A 23,788-nucleotide genomic window follows, 5' to 3' on the forward strand; every position below is an offset into this window, starting at 1 on the left:
GAATAAGCTAGAAAAGTAGCCTGTATTGTTTCCCACGAACTGTGATGCTCCAAGCCAAGATCAATGAGCTGTCAGAAAAAGGTGGGGAGAAGTTCCAAGCAAAAATATCTAAAGCAATAGCCAAGGGGATAAAGAAACCACTGGCTGGATAAATGGTGATAAATGCCAGTGGTTGGTTTGTTTTTAAATTTTGTTCCTGCGTGTAAGTCCCTCTTTCTGTGTAATACTAACTTTTGTACTGTGTGACACTCCTGTGTCTATCTTCCAAAGACTGGGGAGGGTGGAATGAGCCATTATCTGTTCTTCTTTAAACAACTCTTTCTCCCACTGTTTAGAATTGAACCAGTGTGTGCACGTTTTCTTTTCAGAATTTCAGTTGTCCACAGTTACAGTCCACTCAATGTTCTGTACGAATAGGGCATGGTGACCCACTGGCACAGCTTTCTGTCATGTTTGTACTGTTTCCATACCCTCCCCTCCCGCCTGGACACCTGCGCTCATCATCCGAGGACCACCTCCTGCCCACACGACTGCCTTTCCCTGGGATCTTTGCCTTCTTGGCGCCGAACGAAACAGCCAGGCTTCTGAGATCCCTGGAACTTGCCTGTGTGTGGAATCCCACACGCTCTAAAATGCCTTTCACACAGCTACTCTGTTTTTGAAGCAAAGTGGTTTTAGTCATTTGTACGCAGTTATGTGCAGAGATAAGAGGTTTTAGCCGTGCTGTTAGGTCTTCGGTAGTAGCGTGAATGTGCTGATACCAGGTGATTACAATCTTCTGGTAATGAGATGGGAGAATAGAGCTGCCTGGAGCTAGATATTCAAATAATATCATAGCATGGCTCGTCCTGAGAATATGATCATCCTGGAAGTGACTTAGTCCTCACTCCTGTCCAGAAGAAAAGCCATTTCTTCCCCCATCTTCCTCTGCCCTCTCACCACCACAGCCCCTTTGGTCTGGTTAGATCTGAACCACACAGATGCTCACCAAGGGCTAAAACACAGCAGTGGCAACAGGAGGCCAAGTTAATGGGTGAACAGCGCCCTAGACTGGGAGTGCTGAGTTTGCCCACAGACCTCAAGCTGCCCCCACCCCATTCCGCTTTGGATTTCAGGGCTGCAGTTCTGCTCCCGGGCACGATTCATTCTTCTTAGTTTCTCATGTGGCTAATATGTGGCTCCGCAAATGCTCACAGGGAAAAATCGGAAATTGGTCTCACTGACTTAGCAACGTAGGTCTCCCTCCCGTTAAGTATACAGGTCTTCAGTGTACCTATCGTTAGTTCTGGATAATTATAAGCAAATTAAGGATTTTTAAAATTGTCGTTTCCCACTTCATGACTGAGCTTCTGCCATTGGCGCCACACCTGTGAGCTAAGCAGTAGGGCAGCTGATTTTTTTTTAAACCTTATCTTATTTTGAGGAGAAACAGGTTCTCAAGAGAGTCTTCTCTCTCAATCCTACTTCCAGGACACTGATGGGTGCGAGCCGTTACTGATTTCCACAGCCTGCCAAGAATATAAATGAGAAGTCTGAGTCTCTTGTCTCAAGAAGCCAAGCTTCTGATGTAGGCAAATAAAAGAAACTATGCTTGGAGTAGCTCATCATCATTAACAACCATAAGCATTTCCTGGCTAATGGCTCTTCACATGTAAAGAGTCCTGCTGTGGAACGCAGGGGCTTCCAGTCCCTTGCGCTCAAGTTGTTTACAGTCCAGTCTACGAGACAAAGAGAACACTAACATGGGAACCAGTGTAGCAAATGCCAAGCATCCAGTGAAGTCCAAAAGGGCTAGAAGTTCACCTGAACACAATTGTCCTTGCTGCCAAGGCCTGGAGGTTGGGTTGGTGCTGATGCTCCCTGGTTGAGGCTTTTATTTTTTATTTTATTTTATTTAGACGGAGTCTGGCTCTGTCGCCCAGGCTGGAGTGCAGTGGCATGATCTCCGCTCACTGCAAGCTCCGCCTCCCGGGTTCACACCATTCTCCTGCCTCAGCCTCCCAAGTAGCTGGGACTACAGGCGCCCGCCACTGTGCCCAGCTAATAATTTGTATTTTTAATAGAGTCGAGGTTTCACCACCTGGATGGTCTCGATCTCCTGACCTCATGATCCGCCCACCTCGGCCTCGCAAAGTGCTGGGATTACAGGTGTGAGCCACCGCACCTGGCCTATTGAGACTTTTATGTGAGTGGCTCAAAATGTCCTGTCCTCGGGGAGAGAGGTTCCAGTTCTGCTGGGAGTGGGTGGGCAGGGCACAGAAAGCGGTAGACCTGAAGCTGCCTGTGGGAAGCCAGCCACTTGAACCCATCTTTGCTTGGCTTGCCGGTCCTTGGCTCTGATCTGGAGGCACTTTCCCATGAGAGTTCTTCCTAGTCCTCCTCTGTCCCATGTGACAGGCTCCTCCCAGTTTGGTCCTGTTTCAAAGGAAATGAACTGTTTGTCCAGTCACCATCTCTGGGCTGTGTAAACAAGCAGATGGGCAATTAGTGGCTGTATCAGGGCCTTGGAGTGCTGCTCTGCTTGCACAAATGGAGACTCATCCCTCATCTTCTGGACTATCGTTGTGCAAGCGTGAGATAATGGGGACTGCTTGGCTTTCGAGATTTCTTCATGTTGTTTAGATTTCAGTCTTCGTGTCACAATCCTATTGTTCAAGCGTTTTGGCAACAGCCACCACCATTCAGCTCATTTGGGAGAAAAAATAGTAATTTGGATTCTGTTGCCTTTATTTTTTTTCTCATTAAACCATTTTTTAACGAGCAGGAAGTAGGACCAAGGCATAGAGATCTGTAGGGTAATATCTTTCCTTAATTAGCCAAATGCTGACAACAGAGGTCACCCAGTTGCAGGAGATTTTTGCCTCCCCCCCACCTCCTTGAAGCGAGCATGTGTGTTGTACACTCAGGCTGGAGGCCAGGAGAGGACAGAGCCTGCAGTCAGGTCACTGGTAACCCCGTGGCTGCTGCTGTTTTTGTTTACTTGAGCATTTCACCGCACCTGGTATGTGTTCCTCGTAGATCCAAAACGCAGAGAGGCTCCCCTCAATCTGCCATTTGTCTCCTCTTGAGATGCACAGAAATCAGGCACCAGTCGCTCAGTCCTCAGCATAAGGCAATGGCCCTGTGTTTCCTTTGCTCTTTTTCCATACATTGGCATCACCTCCTCTGATTTTTTTTCTTTCCCCCCTTCTGCTTTTAATTTTTGCTCTCTCACCTCGGTTTGAGCCTCTGCCTTCTTCCATAGCTTTCTGTTTTCTCTCAGCGTCTCCTCCACCCCTTATGTTTTTGGTTTCTTGTGACTCGCTCTCCAGATTCCTTCATATTCAGGAATCATTGTCTTTGTCCAGCATGGTTGTGAACATGCCGGCCTTTTATTGTGGTTATTCATCCCTTTTCCCCTTGCCTTCATTCCTCCCTGAACCCTCCACCTCAGCCTCCTAAAACCTTTGAAGTTCTTCAGACTGGAAGTGTCTCTGGATCGTGCTACATAAATGAGGCAACAGCACTTGGGATCCTTTCAGCAGGAGAACTGTGGAAGTTACAATCTTTCTCCCATTTTGCCCTAGGATGGGCATCTGTTGATGGCAGGGAATTAACAGAGAGCACATCCCATTCTCTGTGACCGATCACTACTATTCTTTTTCAGTTGTTCATTCAGCATTTATAAGTTATCTACTATATGTGAGACTCTGAGGAAAAAAGAATCAGACACTGTTCTAGTCTCAAAGACCCGCTATGTCTGACACAAAATCTTACTCTGCCTTTCAGGAGCATTAGATATAGCTGATCAAATGATGGGTTGAAAACTCCTTTTCCTTGCTTTAGGCCCTAACCCTCTTTTGTCTTCTGTGTACTTCGTGGGCATTCCTCCATCTCCTAGGCTGGTTCTTCATCTTCCCAATCTCTTAAACACAAGAGGGCTTCAGGACTCAGTCCATGAACCCCTTGCCTTATCACTGGGATTGCTGAGGTGCATAGAGCCTTGAGACTTTCTGATGGATTAAGCGTATAGTAAAGAAACTGAGGGAGACAAGAGAAGTCACTGTCGCCAGAGTTAGAGTCACTGCCACTGCCACCCCCGGGAGCCACCAGAACCCTTATGTCCTCACCGCCACCACCCAGATCCCTGCAGCATGACATCGGAGAAGACTTTCAGGCCACACCGCACCTTCGAACAAAGAGTAGAAGTCCGACTTCTCCGAGAGCAGCATCCATCCAAAATCCCGGTGGTCACAGAACCATGCAAGGGTTCGAGAAGCAGCTTCCTGCCCTGGATAAAGCGCTGTTCCTTGTCCCGGACCACATCAACCTGAGTGAGCTCATCAGGATCATTAGAAGGCGCTTACGGCTCAGCGCTAATCAAGCCTTCCTCCTGGTGGTGAGCAGACACAGCGTGGTGAGCGTTTCCACACCAGTCTCAGAGGTGTAGGAGAGTGAGAAGGATGAAGATGGATTCCTGTACATGGTGTGTGTCTCCCAGGAGACATTTGGAATGAAACTGTCAGTGTAAAACTAAAAAAAAAAAAAAAAAAAAAGCATCTATTTTAGAATTTTTAAACCCTTACCAAGGAAAAACTAAAGGGATGTTACCCACTGAGGTGGATCAGTTCATCTAATCGGAGGTCATCGAACAGTAGTGCTCCCGCCGAGGAGCGTCAGGAAGTTGTGTTTGTATTTCAAGCGGAAAACTGGGCTCCGAGTGAGCACGTTCAGCTTTGGAAACGATATTATTTAACATAGGCTAGCTTGGTTTTAGATTTTGAAAGTTTAAAAATAAAATACTTTGCATTCTAAAAAAGAAAAAACAGACAAGAGACTGAGGGAGACGTATGCTCAAGCCATGGGTGCATCTTGTTCTTCACCGAACAAGGGGAAAGTTTTACGTTCATTTACATTCATTTTACAAGTTTGTAAGACATATACAGCTTAGGGAGAAAAATATGAAGCCCTCTGTTCTGGGGAGAAAGCATGCAGGCATTTGTAGTACTGAGACTAAAAGTAAGGGGAGAAAGAGTTGCTGAGGTAAAGCTAAGTTAGAATATGAATTACTGTTACTATAAATGACACTAAATAGAACCTGTGAAAAAGGAGAAAATGTGAACTGTACTGTCCTCCTAAATAAAAGTAAATTAAAAGAACAATGTAGGCCAGGTGCAGTGGCTCACACCTGGCTGAAGTGGGAGGATCACTTGAGGTCAGAAGTTCAAGACCAGCCTGGGCAGCATAGGGAGGCCACATCCTACAAAAAAAATTGTTAAAAATTAGCTGGGCGTGGCAGCGTGCACCGATAGTCCCAGCTGGGCATGGCAGCATGCACCTGTAGTCCCAGGCACAGAGAGGCTGAGGTGGGAGGAACACGTGAGCCCAGAAGATTGAGGCTGCAGCGAGCCACGATCATGCCACTGCACTCCGGCCTGGGTAACAGAGTGAGAACCTGTCTCAAAAAAGAAAAGAAAAGAAAGAAAGAAAAAGAAGAACAGCGTGAAAGATAATGCATGAAAAGCTCTTTGGTTCTTATTTTCATGACTTTAGAAGCTTCACTTTTTCTGCCTTCCCGTTTTGTACCACACAGACATTTACCACTGGGAATCTTCCTCGTCTGTGTCCCAAGGTCATTTGAACACCAAAGTTACACTTAAGAGGAGGAAAAGGTTGTCAGCTCAGGGGGATTGCAATAGAATTCCCTTGGAATTACCCATAACATCTATTTGAAAACAAACCCTTCCAAACCATGGAAATCACAGTCCATGGTGAGAAAACTGCCAAGTTTTTGAGGTTGCAACTTGGAACACACACCAAAAAAATGTGTCTTCATCTCCAAGCATCTTTGGTTTGGAAACTGGGATAATAGGGCATCTGATCAGACTTCCTCAAAAAGATATCCAGTATTTTCCCCATTTCCAGTGGCAGAAACCTGGTTGGTGGTCTAAGCCAGGGAGAAAAAGATATTTCAGTTTGGAAGAGGAAAATAATTCTAAGTTTATTTTTTTAGAGCCACGATTTAGAAGAAATAATAAACAAAATAAGGGATGCCTCTTATTTAAAATCAGTTTTCGTTTTATCTGAATAGTCTGCCTTGCTCGTGAGTATCTGTGGTTATGTGGTCAGGCCTGACACGTATCCCAGCCAGGCTGGGTGACATTCCTGTGCCCTGCCCTCTCCTCCGGCTCTCCCGAATCCTGGGCCTGCTCGCTAGCAGCCTTGTGCTTTTAGGAAGAAAGGGTCTGGATTTTCTGATGTTGCTCTGCTTCCAAACAAACCCAAACTAATTCAAATTCACAAACTCTAACAAAGGTGATGCCTTCCCTCTGAGAGTGTCCAAAGCCACAAAGCCAACTGCATGGCAGTTTGGGAATGGCAAAACTTTTAAAAGTTTTTGGTTTCCTAATGTTAGCATTTTGAAGGGTGTAAGTGAATAAAAGCCTTAGATTTCTCTGTGTGGTGAGTATGAAGCGCCCGTTCTAAAATTAACCAAGGTGATCAGAGGTAACTGGGGCTTCTCCCCTTTAAACAGTGATTCTGTTTTCAAGATCAGTTGAAATAAGAAAAAGATGGAAAAGTATTTGTTAAAAGAAAGTGCTACCTAGATTACCTACCTTTACTTTCTCACCTTTTGAGATGCTGCTGCCTTTTCTTGGGGAAAAAATGGCTGAAAATAATAACGGTGGGAGTAAGAGAAGACTAAAAGGGAGATGAGTTTCAGCCACATTTGGAGAAAGAAAGAACCAGATGAACAGAGCTTGGATGATGGCAGTCGGTTTCTTTATTTGGAGGAACTATTAATAGTCTTGATTTAGCGCTTAGGCTTCTGTTTTCTGTCTTTTGTTTGTGTTTTATCTGATTTTTTCCTCCTGAGGCAGCTTGAAATGAAAGGGCAAGGGAACAGAGCTAACATAGGGTGGAAATACATTTATATGTAAGTAAGGTCTTACCTCCTCAATTTGCTACTACTGAAGCCCAGGGAGACCCAAGTTCTAGTCCACACACCATGTGAGAGGAAGAGGTTGACTGAGATGAGTTAGGCAGCTTTATCAGCTTGTTGGTCAAGGGATGTAGGATCCCTTGAGATGGATTCAATATCTTGGTTGATATTAACATAAATATAACTTACAATTTTTTTCTGAGGAACCAGACAGAAGTTTAAGAAAAGAGAGTTTACCATCCAAGAATTTAATTTGCTTTTCATCAGAGTATGACAAAACAGGCATACTAGGCTAGGGTCCAGGCTCAACTAACCCGAGTTGGTGAAAGGAAACAACTGAATTAGAAATAAATGCCAGGAGGTTCTGAGAATTAGAAAAAAGATGAGAAGGGTCAGGGTGAAGATGGCAAAGAGTGATGGTTCTCAAAATCCTGCTGCAGCGTGAGAAGTAGCTGCCTTTTAGTGTAAGGTCTGGGCTTATGGAGGAACCCAAGAGAGTAAGAATGGAGTCAACAAATTCACACTGAAATGAATATGCCCACATTCGTTTGCCCCATTGTTTCCAGAGGTTGAAATTGAGGCCTTTAATACGTTTAAACCCTTAGATCATTTGCTAAGAGTTCAGGGGAAAAAAGCAGCTGGTTCATCTCTGGTATTTTCATATAGGTTTTCTTCATAGAAGTTACTCGTAAGTGGTATTTTCAGTGGAGACCTTCAGGAAAAAAGACGCTTGGATATCTCATCAGGTTGCGGAGAAATGTTCAGACTTGTTAACCCTTTTAACTCAGCTAAAAGTCCATTAAACCATAAAACAAAGTCCATTACATTTTTGGGCCAGGGGCTTGAGTGAGTGACTGCTCCCTTGGATGTTACTCATCTCCTATACGGACTAATTTCGGGGCTTATTGGATGATGGGGCTCAGAAGGCTCACTTCCTCTGTGCTTGGCTCCTGGGGCTGTTTTGGTGCTAGTTGGCTTTCTGTGCGTCTTCTCCCTTATCAACAGAGGATACACCCCACTTCTCCAGATGAGTCCCTCATAAAACAGCTGCTGTTTCACAACACATTCCCTTAACCCAAGCCCTTTCCTCCCTATCAGTTACACTAATTGAAGATCAAATCCATTTTCCCCCCAAACCCCTATTACGTATTTTCTACTTATCCTCTAAGAAAAGAATTACAGGTTAGGATTATTCTAGAAGTGGTAGCAGTCAGTAGAGGAATGACATCCTAAAATATGACCATTAGAGACAAGAAGAAATTAGAACGCTAGCATGCAGTGGGCATTTAATAAACAACTGCTGGGAGTGGTGGTGGTGGAGAAGAGCAGCGCAGAGGAGGAGGGGAGAGAGGAGGAGCTGTAACACTTTAGAAGGAGCTAACACTTTAGAAGAAGGACAAAATTGTGGCAAAAAAAAGTCTGTCCCTTGCTTTTCTCCCATTGACAAATCTAAGACTGATGTTTACCCTACCTCCCACCTCTCACAAAAAACATTAGAAAGCAACATATTTAGGTAACCTGAGGTCATAAAGGAGAGTTGAAATAGAAGCTTCAGCATATAGCCCCCATATCATCAGGCCTTGAATTACCAGCAATTCCAAACACTACCTGAGTCTCCATCTCAAAAAGCTCTTCCCTCTGCTGGCTGGAGTGCAGTGGCGCGATCTCGGCTCACTGCAACCTCCATTTCCTGGGTTCAAGCGATTCCCCTGCCTCAGCCTCCCAAGTAGCTGGGATTACAGGCACATGCCACCACGTCTGGCTAATTTTTTGTATTTTAGTAGAGACGGGGTTTCACCACGTTGGCCAAGATGATCTCGATCTCTTGACCTCGTGATCTGCCCGCCTTTGCCTCCCAAAGTGCTGGGATTATAGGCATGAGCCACGCCAGGCCCCCTCTGCTTTGAAAATACTTGCAGCATCATTTCCACAGGCAATACACTGAAACCCTCTCCACACGGAAGCACAGTTGTCTGTGAAGAAAAATTCGGGAAGCCATAGAGGAACAATAGTTCCTTTGCAAGTTACAGCTTCATGAGAAGAAAAGTTGAGGCAGGCATATAGTATTTTATTTTATACACCACAGACAGACCACCAACCCCTAGACTTGGAATTCAGAATTAACAAAAGCAGTACATCCACTGGGCTTTGAGAAGGGTTAATGTTTTTTCATATGTCTTCTCTGCTGCCATTATTTGCATAACAAATTGCTGCGAAATGCATTCATGTCAGATGTTGGAAATAAACTCTTTGGGGTATTGCTATTTTTAAACAACCCATAGTTATATGGATGTTTTTAAAACATTCAAAGCCTGAGTTTGTGTTTCAAATCATAAGTGGTCGCGGGAACTCTATATTGTTGGTCTGGTGCTGACCTATGGAGCAGAGTCTGAAGTCCCTCAGAAATGATGATGTTTTAAAGAGTGAACAAAAGTTCACGTTGGCTGTAGATTAAAGCCCTGTATTTCTAGGTAGGTACACAGAAATCCCTGGTGCCAGTTTTTACCTCCACTTTGGAGAGCATTGAACTTTCCTTGCAAGTATTCAAAATACTTCCCCACCAAAAGATTTTACTTACTGACCCTGGGAACAAGAATCCCCACCCACATTCTTCATCCTTAAGAATCAGAAGTTAGGAGAGAAAAAAAAAAGACTGAATTATTTGAGATTATTTGCATGAGTGGATTATTTGTGTCAGTCTGTGAGAGGTTGTCTTCATAGTCTCTAGTCTGCTTGTCCAAGCTTACTGTTCCCACGAAAGATTTTTCCTGCCGTCTAGGGAGTCTGATGATTGCCTTCCTGGACCTATGCAATACCAGCCTTCCCACCCCTGCACACACTGTCTTCCCCTGCAGCCTCTGCAAGCCCTGGCTCCTGGGGCTCCTTGAGCTTGGACTGCCTCCTCCACTTCCCGTGTTCTAGGCAAGCAACAAACACCCTTCAAAACTGCCATCGAGCCCCACCTATTTTATGAAAACTCCCCAAGCTTCCATGATATGTGCGTTACATTATTAACAATAGTATTAGCCGGGTGCCTGTATTCCCAGCTACTTGGGAGGCTGAGGCAGGAGAATCACTTGAATCCAGGAGGTGGAGGTTGCAGTAGCTGAGATTGCACCACTGCACTCCAGCCTGGGTGACACAGCGAGACCCTGTCTCAAAAAAAAAAAAAAAAGTGAAAATAATATTAACTAACATTTATTTAATACTCAGCCAAGTTTGGTGTTAAGTAATATCTTGTTTCTCATTGAAAAAACAACCCTTGAGGAAAGCGGTATAATTATCTCCATTTACAAAGGAGGAAATTGAACTCAGATGAGCTAGATCTATGTGATTTAAAGGAGGACCTTAGTGAGGACAGGTTAAGAATCCAGTATGGGGGTTTGGTGCCTTGGACTAAAGTGGTTGAGTAAGTGGCGGGAGATTGTAGTGGCGAGGGGTATTTAGAGGGTACAAACCACTAGACTTCTTGGTGACTTGGATCCTGCCCTCCAGATCTGAAAGGTTACACTTCATCCCATCTTTAGATGTTATTTGCACTGTTTGAACTCTCCCCAGGGCCCTTGCTGCTCCCACCCCTAACTGATCTCCACCTTTCTTCATATCTGAGTTCGTATGACGGCGTCTCCTCAGACAGGGAGGGCTTTTCTTACACATACTCCTGGGAAAATTAGGTTTCTACTCTTAATAATGTAACTGCCCCTCTTTCTGTTACCTCTGTGGCACTTCTCTGCATTTTTAAATATTTGAGAAATTACTTAGCTGGTACGAGAGGGGAGATGTCTGTTTCACTCACTTTATTTATAGTATCCTCTGTACTTACGATGCAGTGGTACTCAGTGAAATACAGGTTGAATCTGTCCAAAAAAAGAAAGGAGCATTTAAAGGAGTTCCTCCTCATTTAGATCATAAATGGAAAGAAATTCCATCATAAAAGGAGATTCATCTAGAGGTGAAAACGAGTTAAAAAGGAAAATTAAACTATTTCAACCACTATCTCACCAAAAGAACAACTCCAAAAATGTGATCTGGGGAAAAACAATCAACAAACTAATGAAGAATGGAAGACAATGAGTCAGGAGTGACTATCCCTTACAATAGGATGATTACTTTTAAAAATCTGTCTTTATCTAATGGTCAATGGCACTCAGTTATATGGCCAGACACAAGAATTAAAAGATTTTAATCTCCGGCCGGGCGCGGTGGCTCAAGCCTGTAATCCCAGCACTTTGGGAGGCCGAGACGGGCGGATCACGAGGTCAGGAGATCGAGACCATCCTGGCTAACACGGTGAAACCCCGTCTCTACTCAAGGATCTAGAACTAGATGTACCATATGACCCAGCCATCCCACTACTGGGTATATACCCAAAGGATTATAAATTACTCTACTACAAAGACACATGCACACGTATGTTTATTGCGGCACTATTCACAATAGCAAAGACTTGGAATCAACCCAAATGTCCATCTGTGACAGACTGGATTAAGAAAATGTGGCACATATACACCATGGAATACTATGCAGCCATAAAAAAGGATGAGTTTGCGTCCTTTGTAGGGACATGGATGCAGCTGGAATCCATCATTCTTAGCAAACTATCACAAGAAGAGAAAACCAAACACTGCATGTTCTCACTCATAGGTGGGAACTGAACAATGAGATCACTTGGACTCGGGAAGGGGAACATCACACACTGGGGCCTATCATGGGGAGGGGGGAGGAGGGAGGGATTGCATTGGGGAGTTATACATGATATAAACGTCATGCACATGTACCCTAGAACTTAAAGTATAATAAAAAAAAAAAAGAAAAAAAAAAATACAAAAAACTAGCTGGGCGAGCTGGCGGGCGCCTGTAGTCCCAGCTACTCGGGAGGCTGAGGCAGGAGAATGGTGTGAACCCGGGCGGCGGAGCTTGCAGTGAGCTGAGATCCGGCCACTGCACTCCAGCCTGGGCGGCAGAGTGAGACTCCGTCTCAAAAAAAAAATAAAAAAATAAAAAAAAAAAAGATTTTAATCTCCTGTCACTTATTAGTTCATATCAAGTAATTTTATTTACTTTTTTTTTTTTTTACCTTATTTTATTTTTGGTCTTTGGCCTTCCAGATCCCCCAAATTTTGGATAGCCTGAATGTGGGATGATCCTGTATTACAGTTCAGAGAAGTGAATTTCCCTTCACCAGTCCATTTGCTTTTAAAAATAAAGAAGACATTAAAATGAGTTGCAGATAAAAGTAATCCTTATTTAGTTATTTTGCTTTCTCAACCAGCATAAGGTCTCTACATAAGGACAAAATTTGGATTCTGTATCTCCTAACTCTGCCACATGGGACAAATGCATCCCCCCCTCATTTCTGTGTGGGTATTTGTCTAAATCTTGTCTCCCTTCCCACTACTGAAGTCTCACACCTTGGAGAGTTCTATCTAGATATAGACCATGGTTCTATATGCCGGTAACAAAATAGTTGTGACTATTTTCATCACTCACGAATCTCACCCTTTAAACAGATAAGAGTGATTTACATGGATTGGCGGGAGTCAGAGAATCCTTATTGCTTTTGTAAGCTGAGACAATATGCCAAAGTCCGTACCAACACCAAATAAGGTATCTTGGAATGTGATTGCATCCATCTGTTTTCAGCGAATGCAGTCTAGGCACAGAGAACCAATTTTAGGAAACTGGCCTCAAAGGAAGGCACGGGCTGTTGATTTGATTCCCACTGTTCTACTCCAACAGCCACATGGAGAGCCCTTAATATTAATTTTAATGTAGATTGGAGGAAATCTTTCAATCTTGGAAAACTATCGTTCACTCCCTATCCTGGGGACCTGTGTTATTCACCAGCTAGAAACACTAGCAGCTGGAAGTAGAAGATGGCTTGTCTGGTCCTCCTGGTCGCATGCGTCTAAAGAGCTGTAAGGTTGACAGAACTTTTGCATGTTTGTAACTTAGTAAGAAGAATAACTTGGTCTCATAAATTGTTGTGCCATCTTAGATTAGATATTGCGTGACAAATTTTTGTTACTGGGTATTTCTCTAGTTACATCAGTATTAACTAGAGTAGACCTTGAGGAAGCAGACAAGGACATTTTGCTTCATTTGGGCTGGAGTTTTGCTATGCAGTTTCTGAGTTCTTGCACATTGCATTTTGAGTCTGTGACCAAATAGCCTGCTCTTGCTCCAAGTGAGCAAATATTAGCATTCTTGCCATCTACCACTGTCTTTCCTCTAGGGGATGACACAACGTTTGATGTGTAGCAAATGTATATAGGTGCCAGCAGATAAAGAGTTTTTTCTTAGGTCACCTACCAGGAAATACCGTATTTTACCTACCAGTCTCCCTGTTCACTGGGAGGAATTCTGAAATCCTTAAGTAAAAGAAGTTGAAACTACTAACGTGTTCCTTTGTTGCATCAATATTTCTAGTAGTCAGGATGCATGCTTTCTATTCCCAGTAATTTTATTAGGTTACTAAAAAATTATGATTTGGTTAGGAGGGAACATGAGCCAAGTGGTAGGGCTAAATCCCGCCTTTTGTCTGAGTCGTGACAATATTTTAACCGCAAATGTTTATCTTTCATCCTCAGGGGAGATGAGTAGCCTCTTTTTTGGATCATCCTCTGCAGAGTGCAATAGATGTAAAGCAGCACTATTATCCAAATTGTTAGCTCTTATAGCCAAGCCAGACTCTATTCACTGTTACAAAAACCCAGTGAGAACAAAAGCAAGTTAAATGATAAAGAATTACAAAATCACGTTTCAATTAGCTACATTAATTTGGAAAATGGAATTTCCCTTTGTATGACTTGGAGTGATCAAAATTTGCCAAATTAAGAAGAAATTCTGACATTCTGCACTATAGAAAGGATGAACCATATTGGGCTTATTCTGCATCCTAATTTTTAATATCTATTCATGTTGATACATATGGATCTAGTTACTTTTTTTTTTGTTTTTTTTGAGACAGTGTCGCTCTGTTGCCCAGGGTGGAGTGCAGTGGTGCAATCTCGGCTCACTGCAACCTCCGCCTCCTGGGTTCAAGCGATTCTCCTGCTTCAGCCTCCCAAGTAGCTGGGTTTACAGGTGCCTGCTGCCACGCCGGCTAATTTTTGTATTTCACCATATTGGTCAGGCTGGTTTCAAACTCCCAACCTCAAGTGACCCGCCTGCCTTGGCTTCCAAAGTGCTGGGATTACAGGCGTGAGCCACCACACCTGGTCTGGGTCTAATTACTTTTAACCACTCTACATTATTCAGTTGTGTGAATAAACCATGTTTTTTTTTATCCATACCTCTTTCACTTCCTGTTCTTAAGTTAGTCACATCATTCTCGACCTCTGCTGTAAAGGAGAGCCAGCAATCTGTATGTCCTTCCTTTTTTTTTTTTTTTGAGACAGTCTTGCTCGGTCACCCAGGCTAGAGTGCAATGGCACGATCTCCATTCACTGCAAGCTCCGCCTCCCGGGTTCACACCATTCTCTTGCCTCAGCCTCCGGAGTAGCTGGGACTACAGGCACCCGCCACCACACCTGGCTAATTTTTTGTATTGTTAGTAGAGATGGGGTTTCACCGTGTTAGCCAGGATGGTCTTGATCTCCTGACCTTGTGATCCGCCCGCCTCGGCCTCCCAAAGTGCTGGGATTACAGGCATGAGCCACCACGCCCGGCCTGTATATCCTTTCTTCTTCATTGGGGCATTAAAAAGATGAACAAGACAATATTGTGAAATGATTATAACTCTTTCGTTAGAAAGTGGTACAAACATGAAACCTAATGCTATTTTCTTATATGTTATGATTTCCATCTAAAAGGACAAGATCCCTTGATCACTGTTTTATTTAAATGAATAGTAAGTAATAATCCATTTGTGAAAGTGATGGTAATGTAAAATTAGAGAAATGTGATTAGCTGGGCCTTACTGCCGCAAACTCTGCCCAAGATAATGCTGTCAAGACCCAAAGACTGCTCATAAAGGACAGTTTAAGCTGCTGAGTGGCTGAGGTCCAGCATTCCCCTTGGTTCCTAGATGGACGGTAAAGTTGCTTGGACCATAATTTTCCATCTTTCTTCTTGGAAAGAGTGACTGGAGGCCACTCAGTAAAGTGAACCTTGGAAATAAGACTTCTGTCTCACACAATCTATTTATGAAAGGGAGCTATAAAAATAAACACGTATGCAGAGCCTAATGGAGACATGGCAACAGGCCTGAGGACAGGCCATCCCTGAATCCCCTCCTCTAATTCTCTTCTAGTTCTACTTAGTTTCAGAACACAATGAATGCATCAGTTGTAGACAAATGTGTGTGTTCTCTGAGCTTGTTTATCTGGAAAGTAGTTGAAGGAGATAAGAATGAGCGGCTTTGGAAAGAGCCAGCACTAGGAAGACTGGGAAGGACGTAAGAGAATAGCATTTCCACAGCTAAGGTGCTATCTGGAAGCCGCCTGAAATACTGTGAAGATAGTGTGGGGTCATGTAGTGTTCTAATAGAAGATGTGTCTCTCTTTGTTTCTACATACAAACTCCAAAGTAAACTCCTAGGCGGGTATGATTTAAGAATGGAGCGAAGCATTAGCATTAAATGGCAAGAATTCTGGATTAAACGTAGATGAAGAGAGACTCCCTTGTTTTTCTCGCTACTTTCCTGGTTTCTCATTAAATTGGTCAGTGCTTCCGTGGGATCCTTTGATTCTGTTTTTGCCCTCTTTTCACTGAATCTTCCTTTAATTTCCTTTGGTTGGATCTGATGACATTAACTCTTTCCATCAGTTTCTGAGCATACCCTTTTGGCTTGTTTCCTCTTTTTTCTTAAATCTCAGGGCAATATTTTTCCCCCAGGGAATTCGGTCTCATTGTCTTTCAACACCTTCACTGTTGGCCTGTGGCCTCTCAGGCTGCGCTAAGCAGGCGCCTGGGGAGTCTTCCACTGTCCTTGGAGAGCTGCCTCTCTATGGGCTGTGGAACACTTGACCTCATGTGTCTCTCCACCACCCTTGTGAAAGAAGCAGCCGTTAGGCTCTCCTGACATATGTGGGAGTCACTATTCTGAGAGACACTCTACGGACCACACTGCTAAGTCACTGATAGATTTTGACATCCAGAGGGAGGGTCAACTCCCTTGAGTCTCACTTTGACTGATTTCTAACTACTATTTCCATCATTCGAGTTTTGTTATCCAAACAGACCTTATCCAAAATTTGCTGTTATTATTAGCAATGTCGTTGTTTGACCTCTCCAAACTACTTACTCTAAACAACATCTCCCACACTGATTTTATATGTCAGGTCTAATACAATTTGGGGAAAAGGTTACTGAGTACCTAATCTTAACCATTCATTCTTTGTGAATAGGCCCACAATGTGTCAGATACTGTGCTGAGCAAAGATAAGAGACGGTCTCCTGGCTTAAAGATCTCACAACGTAGTCAGGAGAGTCAATCCTAAACAGACAACTATATAATAGGAGAATAGCAATGAAAAGGATAATAGAGAAAATTTATTCAGCACATTTTTGAGGGTCTGCAGTGTGTCAGATACTGTGCCAGGCATAGTTTATATAGTCATGAACAGGACAGATAATCTTATAATTAGCAAGCACAAGTGACAGAAGAGCAAATAAGTAACCCATTGTATAATTACAAATTGTGGAAAGTTTATGTTTGGCTGAAGAGGGCTGGTATTAAGAAACCTACTTGAAAAGAGTAGGGAGAGTAGAACAGTGATGACATTTAATTCTGGGAAGGAGCCAGTTATAGGAAGCATAGAAGGAAAACACATCGTAAGCAGAAAGAACACCATGATTGGCAGCCCTGAGGCTGCTGAGAGCTTGGCATACTGAGAGATGGGCAAAGACAACTGGAACTAGGGCAAGACACCTAGGCAGGGCCCTGAAGATCATGAGACGGAATTTGGATTTTATTCTACAGGAAGCCTTAAAACAATTTGTAAGATGAAAGTAACCTGATAACATTCATGTTTGTTGTTGTTGTTGTTGTTTTGAGATGGAGTCTTGTTCTGTCACCCAGGCTGGAGTGTAGTGGTGCAGTCTTGGCTCACTGCAAGCTCCGCCTCCTGGGTTCACGCCATTCTTCTGCCTCAGCCTCCCAAGTAGCTGGGACTACAGGTGCCCGCAACCACGCCCGGCTAATTTTTTGTACTTTTAGTAGAGATGGGGTTTCACCCTGTTATCCAGGATGGTCTCAATCTCCTGACTTCGTGATCCACCCGCCTCAGCCTCCCAAAGTGCTGGGATTACAGGCGTGAACCACCGCACCCGGCCAACATTCATGTTTTAAAAGATCATTCTGGTTGCTGTGTAGACAAATAAGTGCCAGAGGCAAGAGTAGATAAGGAAGTTACTGAAGTAGCTCGGGTGAAAAATGAGCATCTTGGACCAGGCTGGTGGAAATTGAGACGGAAAAGTGTGGAGGATTTCAAGACTATGTTTTTGAAGTAGAAAAGACAGAAATTGGATTTAAACGTAGGAGCTGTGCAAAAGGAGAAGCCAGATCCCAGGTTTTGATCATCTTAGTGAATGTTGATGCTATTTACTGAGGTGACTAAGAAAAAGAAAGGAACAAATTTGTGTTATGGTGGGCAACTCAGGGAATAATTGGAATTCGTGGACAGCTATTCATGTCAGGATGTTCAGCAGGGCAGGGGAAATGCAAATCTGATGTTGAGAATGTGGTTTGGAGTTGATGATACAGATTTGAGATTCATCAGCAGAACAAGAGTAGCTGAGTTTATAGCTAATTATAAAACAGAGGGCTGGGCACAGTGGCTCACACCTGTAGTCCCAGCTACTCAGGAGGCTGAGGTGGGAGGATCACTTGAGCCTAGGAATTGGAGGCTCCAGTGAGCCTTGATTTCACCACTGTGCTCCAGCCTGGGTGACGGAGTGAGACCTTGTCTCTTAAAAGATAGAGAAGAGTCTAGAGAGTGAGCCTTGGAGCCTGAATAGATTTAAGAGTCTGGAGAAGAAGAGCCAGTGGAGGGAACAGAGCAAGTGATCACAATGGGTGAGATAAGTGACCAATGTTGAGCGTGAACCTACCTGACTTGCCACTGGTAAGTATTTTTTCCTTGCAAATAAAATTTTAAAATACTGTTTCTGAAAATGTTCAAAAAATTCTAAAGCATTATCTATGTGTAATCTGTCAAATTCGTGTAGATATCTATCCACTCCGAGGTGAGCATGCACTAAGAGGACTATGTAAGAATCTGAGCCTCCAAAAACCGCTCTTGGGCTCCATACTCCAGCCCAGGCAGACTTGGCTTTCGTGGTATGAAGGAAATGGGACATACTGCTTTTTAAACAGTGCTCACAGTTATTAAATAACATGATTCATAATAACATGACCAAGGACTTTTAAAAGTTCCTTCCCCCCCCCCGCCCCACAGGGATACATTATACTATCTGTTGGTGGTGGCATTGCTGCCATCCCCAAGTCTATGTTTCAACTGTGTGTGGCTTCCAGCACTTCAATGAAATCTTTAGTCACAGATGCCGTTTTATAGAACTGTAAAGAAGGGAGCACATGGCTTTCGGCAGGGGCACACTGTTGAACGTGGCCTTCCCTATTTTTTTTTTTTTTTTTTTTGAGGTGGAGTCTCGCTCTGTCGCCCTGACTGGAGTGCAGTGGCCGGATCTCAGCTCACTGCAAGCTCCGCCTCCCGGGTTTACGCCATTCTCCTGCCTCAGCCTCCCGAGTAGCTGGGACTGCAGGTGCCCGCCACCTCGCCCGGCTAGTTTTTGTATTTTTAGTAGAGACGGGTTTTCACCGTGTTAGCCAGGATGGTCTCGATCTCCTGACCTCGTGATCCGCCCGTCTCGGCCTCCCAAAGTGCTGGGATTACAGGCTTGAGCCACCTCGCCCGGCCATCCTTCCCTATTTTTGCAGTAGGATGTTACAGCTCCAGGCTGCATGCCTTCCGCCTTGTAAGTTCAGAGAAGCTCATTCTGTGAAGAATACTTTTCGAATGTGAAAGTTACCCACAAAGCATTCTGGACCATGGGTGTGACTAGACCTCCAACATGAGTTGGAATAGTAGGTTTCAGGGGCTTTGTTCCCACATAGTGCCTTTAAAATTGGTATTTTAAAAATGGTTATGATTATACCACCATGTCCTTATTTATGATAATAGTAAAGTTGCTACTTTGGCATTTTGTTGGTTTACAAAATCTTAAAAAATGCTCAAAACATGTAAGAATTGTCTATAGAATGTATGTGAGAAGAAACTTAAAACTTTGAGTTTTAAAATTTAAGCAGTTTTCTTGGAATGACAGCATCTGTGAGAATTTTCTCATCCTGCAGAGATGACCTCTTTGGGCACACCTTGGTGTAGGCAATAACAGTAGAAACTCTCTGTCTTCAATTGGGACAGACCATGAATGGGCTCTTGGGTAGGAGAGACAGGGCAGTGCCTTGGGTAGCTAGTAGTGTGTCATGATATGAGTGAGTACCCTGCCTCATGGAATATTCTGCCCTCCTCTATGCTCCCTAAGACAGAGTAGCTGCAGCATATTGTCCTACTCTTGCACCCAATGGTGAGACTCAACTAGAAAGATTGGTTCACTGTCCAGAATCAACAACTGAGGAAAGCCAAGAAACTCAACAAACAGGAGAACTTACACCTGAAAAAACATGCTTGTAGGCAGAACAGATATTCAGAACGTGTGTTTTATAATCTCAGAGAACTATAAGATACAGACACCTTCATAAAAAAAGAATCCAGTGGAAAATACAGAAATTAAAATTTGAGTTGATGAAATATTTTAAGAGAGTAAGAAATACTCAAATAATGCAAGATTACTCCCCAGAAAAGAAAAGACATTGCATCTCTTATTGAAAGAGCCAACAAAGGCAATGAAAAATAAATGCACACATATATGCACCCTTAATTCTTTATAATGAGCCTTGAGAAATCAAGGATTTAGAAAAATGCTGAGAGACAAGAAACTTCTGAGCAGCAACACTGGATACAGGGAAAAAATGGAGTAATAAGTGTAAAATTCTGAGGAGAAAAAAATCAGAACCTAGAATTCTAAATTTAACCAGACTGTCATTAAAGTAAATGAGAAAAGTAAAATCTTTTTTTTTTCTTTTTTTTCTTTTTTTTTATTATACTCTAAGTTCTAGGGTACACGTGCATAACGTGCAGGTTTGTTACATATGTATACTTGTGCCATGTTGGTGTGCTGCACCCGTCAACTCGTCAGCACCCATCAATTCGTCATTTATATCAGGTATAACTCCCAATGCAATCCCTCCCGCCTCCCCCCTCCCCCCTCCCCTGATAGGCCCCAATGTGTGATGTTCCCCTTCCCAAGTCCAAGTTATCTCATTGTTCAGTTCCCACCTATGAGTGACAACATGCGGTGTTTGGTTTTCTGTTCTTGTGATAGTTTGCTAAGAATGATGGTTTCCAGCTGCATCCATGTCCCTACAAAGGACGCAAACTCATCCTTTTTTATGGCTGCATAATATTCCATGATGTATATGTGCCACATTTTCTTCATCCAGTCTGTCACAGATGGACATTTGGGTTGATTCCAAGTCTTTGCTATTGTGAATAGTGCCGCAATAAACATACGTGTGCAAGTGTCTTTATAGCAGCATGATTTATAATCCTTTGGGTATATACCCAGTAGTGGGATGGCTGGGTCATATGGTACATCTAGTTCTAGATCCTTGAGGAATCACCATACTGTTTTCCATAATGGTTGAACTAGTTTACAATCCCACCAACAGTGTAAAAGTGTTCCTGTTTCTCCACATCCTCTCCAGCACCTGTTGTTTCCTGACTTTTTAATGATTGCCATTCTAACTGGTGTGAGATGGTATCTCATTGTGGTTTTGATTTGCATTTCTCTGATGGCGAGTGATGATGAGCATTTTTCATGTGTCTGTTGGCTGTATGAATGTCTTCTTTTGAGAAATGTCTGTTCATATCCTTTCCCCACTTTTTGATGGGGTTGTTTTTCTCTTGTAAATTTGTTAGAGTTCTTTGTAGATTCTGGATATTAGCCCTTTGTCAGATGAGTAGATTGCAAAAATTTTCTCCCATTCTGTAGGTTGCCTGTTCACTCTGATGGTAGTTTCTTTTGCTGTGCAGAAGCTCTTTAGTTTAATCATATCCCATTTGTCATTTTGGCTTTTGCTGCCGTTGCTTTTCGTGTTTTAGACATGAAGTCCTTGCCCATGCCTATGTCCTGAATGGTACTACCTAGGTTTTCTTCTAGGATTTTTATGGTATTAGGTCTAACATTTAAGGCTCTAATCCATCTTGAATTAATTTTCGTATAAGGGGTAAGGAAAGGATCCAGTTTCAGCTTTCTACTTATGGCTAGCCAATTTTCCCAGCACCATTTATTAAATAGGGAGTCCTTTCGCCATTTCTTGTTTCTCTCAGGTTTGTCAAAGATCAGATGGCTGTAGATGTGTGGTATTATTTCTGAGGACTCTGTTCTGTTCCATTGGTCTATATCTCTGTTGGTACCAGTACCATGCTGTTTTGGTTACTGTAGCTTGTAGTATAGTTTGAAGTCAGGTAGCGTGATGCCTCCAGCTCTGTTCTTTTGACTTAGGATTGTCTTGGCAATGCGGGCTCTTTTTTGGTTCCATATGAACTTTAAAGCCGTTTTTTCCAGTTCTGTGAAGAAACTCATTGGTAGCTTGATGGGGATGGCATTGAATCTATAAATAACCTTGGGCAATATGGCCATTTTCATGATATTGATTCTTGCTATCCGTGAGCATGGTATGTTCTTCCATTTGTTAGTGTCCTCTTTTATTTCACTGAGCAGTGGTTTATAGTTCTCCTTGAAGAGGTCCTTGACATCCCTTGTAAGTTGGATTCCTAGGTATTTTATTCTCTTTGAAGCAATTGTGAATGGAAGTTCATTCCTGATTTGGCTCTCTGTTTGTCTGTTACTGGTGTATAAGAATGCTTGTGATTTTTGCACATTGATTTTGTATCCTGAGACTTTGCTGAAGTTGCTTATCAGCTTAAGGAGATTTGGGGCTGAGACTATGGGGTTTTCTAAATATACAATCATGTCATCTGCAAACAGGGACAATTTCACTCTTCTTTTCCTAACTGGATACCCTTGATTTCTTTCTCTTGCCTGATTGCCCTAGCCGGAACTTCCAAGACTATGTTGAATAGGAGTGGTGAGAGAGGGCATCCCTGTCTTGTGCCAGTTTTCAAAGGGAATTTTTCCAGTTTTTGCCCATTCAGTATGATATTGGCTGTGGGTTTGTCATAAGTAGCTCTTATTATTTTGAGGTACGTTCCATCAATACCGAATTTATTGAGCGTTTTTAGCATGAAGGGCTGTTGAATTTTGTCAAAAGCCTTTTCTGCATCTATTGAGATAATCATGTGGTTCTTGTCTTTGGTTCTGTTTATATGCTGGATTACGTTTATTGATTTGCGAATGTTGAACCAGCCTTGCATCCCAGGGATGAAGCCCACTTGATCATGGTGGATAAGCTTTTTGATGTGCTGCTGAATCCGGTTTGCCAGTATTTTATTGAGGATTTTTGCATCGATGTTCATCAGGGATATTGGTCTAAAATTTTCTTTTTTTGTTGTGTCTCTGCCAGGCTTTGGTATCAGGATGATGTTGGCCTCATAAAATGAGTTAGGAGGATTCCCTCTTTTTCTATTGATTGGAATAGTTTCAGAAGGAATGGTACCAGCTCCTCTTTGTACCTCTGGTAGAATTCAGCTGTAAATCCATCTGGTCCTGGACTTTTTTTGGTTGGTAGGCTCTTAATTATTGCCTCAATTTCAGAGCCTGCTATTGGTCTATTCAGGGATTCAACTTCTTCCTGGTTTAGTCTTGGAAGAGTGTAAGTGTCCAGGAAATTATCCATTTCTTCTAGATTTTCTAGTTGATTTGTAGAGGTGTTTATAGTATTCTCTGATGGTAGTTTGTATTTCTGTGGGGTTGGTGTTGATATCCCCTTTATCATTTTTTATTGCGTCTATTTGATTCCTCTCTCTTTTCTTCTTTATTAGTCTTGCTAGTGGTCTGTCAATTTTGTTGATCTTTTCAAAAAACCAGCTCCTGGATTCATTGATTTTTTGGAGGGTTTTGTGTCTCAATCTCCTTCAGTTCTGCTCTGATCTTAGTTATTTCTTGCCTTCTGCTAGCTTTTGAATGTGTTTGCTCTTGCTTCTCCAGTTCTTTTAATTGTGATGTTAGAGTGTCAATTTTAGATCTTTCCAGCTTTCTCTTGTGGGCATTTAGTGCTATAAATTTCCCTCTACACACTGCTTTAAATGTGTCCCAGAGATTCTGGTATGTTGTATCGTTGTTCTCATTGGTTTCAAAGAACATCTTATTTCTGCCTTCATTTCGTTATGTACCCAGTAGTCATTCAGGAGCAGGTTGTTCAGTTTCCATGTAGTTGAGCGGTTTTGATTGAGTTTCTTAGTCCTGAGTTCTAGTTTGATTGCACTGTGGTCTGAGAGACAGTTTGTTATAATTTCTTTTCTTTTACATTTGCTAAGGAGTGCTTTACTTCCAATTATGTGGTCAGTTTTGGAATAAGTGCAATGTGGTGCTGAGAAGAATGCATATTCTGTTGATTTGGGGTGGAGAGTTCTATAGATGTCTATTAGGTCCGCTTGGTGCAGAGATGAGTTCAATTCCTGGATATCCTTGTTAACTTTCTGTCTCGCTGATCTGTCTAATGTTGACAGTGGAGTGATGAAGTCTCCCATTATTATTGTATGGGAGTCTAAGTCTCTTTGTAAGTCTCTAAGGACTTGCTTTATGAATCTGGGTGCTCCTGTATTGGGTGCATATATATTTAGGATAGTTAGCTCTTCCTGTTGAATTGATCCCTTTCGC

At 42.8% G+C, this 23,788-nt stretch overlaps 1 protein-coding gene and 1 pseudogene across 2 annotated transcripts in view; both read left to right on the plus strand.

Annotated features, from left to right (window-relative positions):
- Nucleotides 1-23,788, plus strand: part of FMN1 (formin 1) — a 425,302-nt gene that overhangs the window by 348,538 nt on the left and 52,976 nt on the right. The window lies entirely within an intron of this gene.
- LOC117070932 lies at nucleotides 3,411-5,164 on the plus strand (annotated as a pseudogene).

This window comes from Trachypithecus francoisi, unplaced genomic scaffold, assembly GCF_009764315.1.
Source record: "Trachypithecus francoisi isolate TF-2019V2 unplaced genomic scaffold, Tfra_2.0 Lachesis_group3, whole genome shotgun sequence".
Lineage (NCBI taxonomy): Eukaryota > Metazoa > Chordata > Mammalia > Primates > Cercopithecidae > Trachypithecus > Trachypithecus francoisi.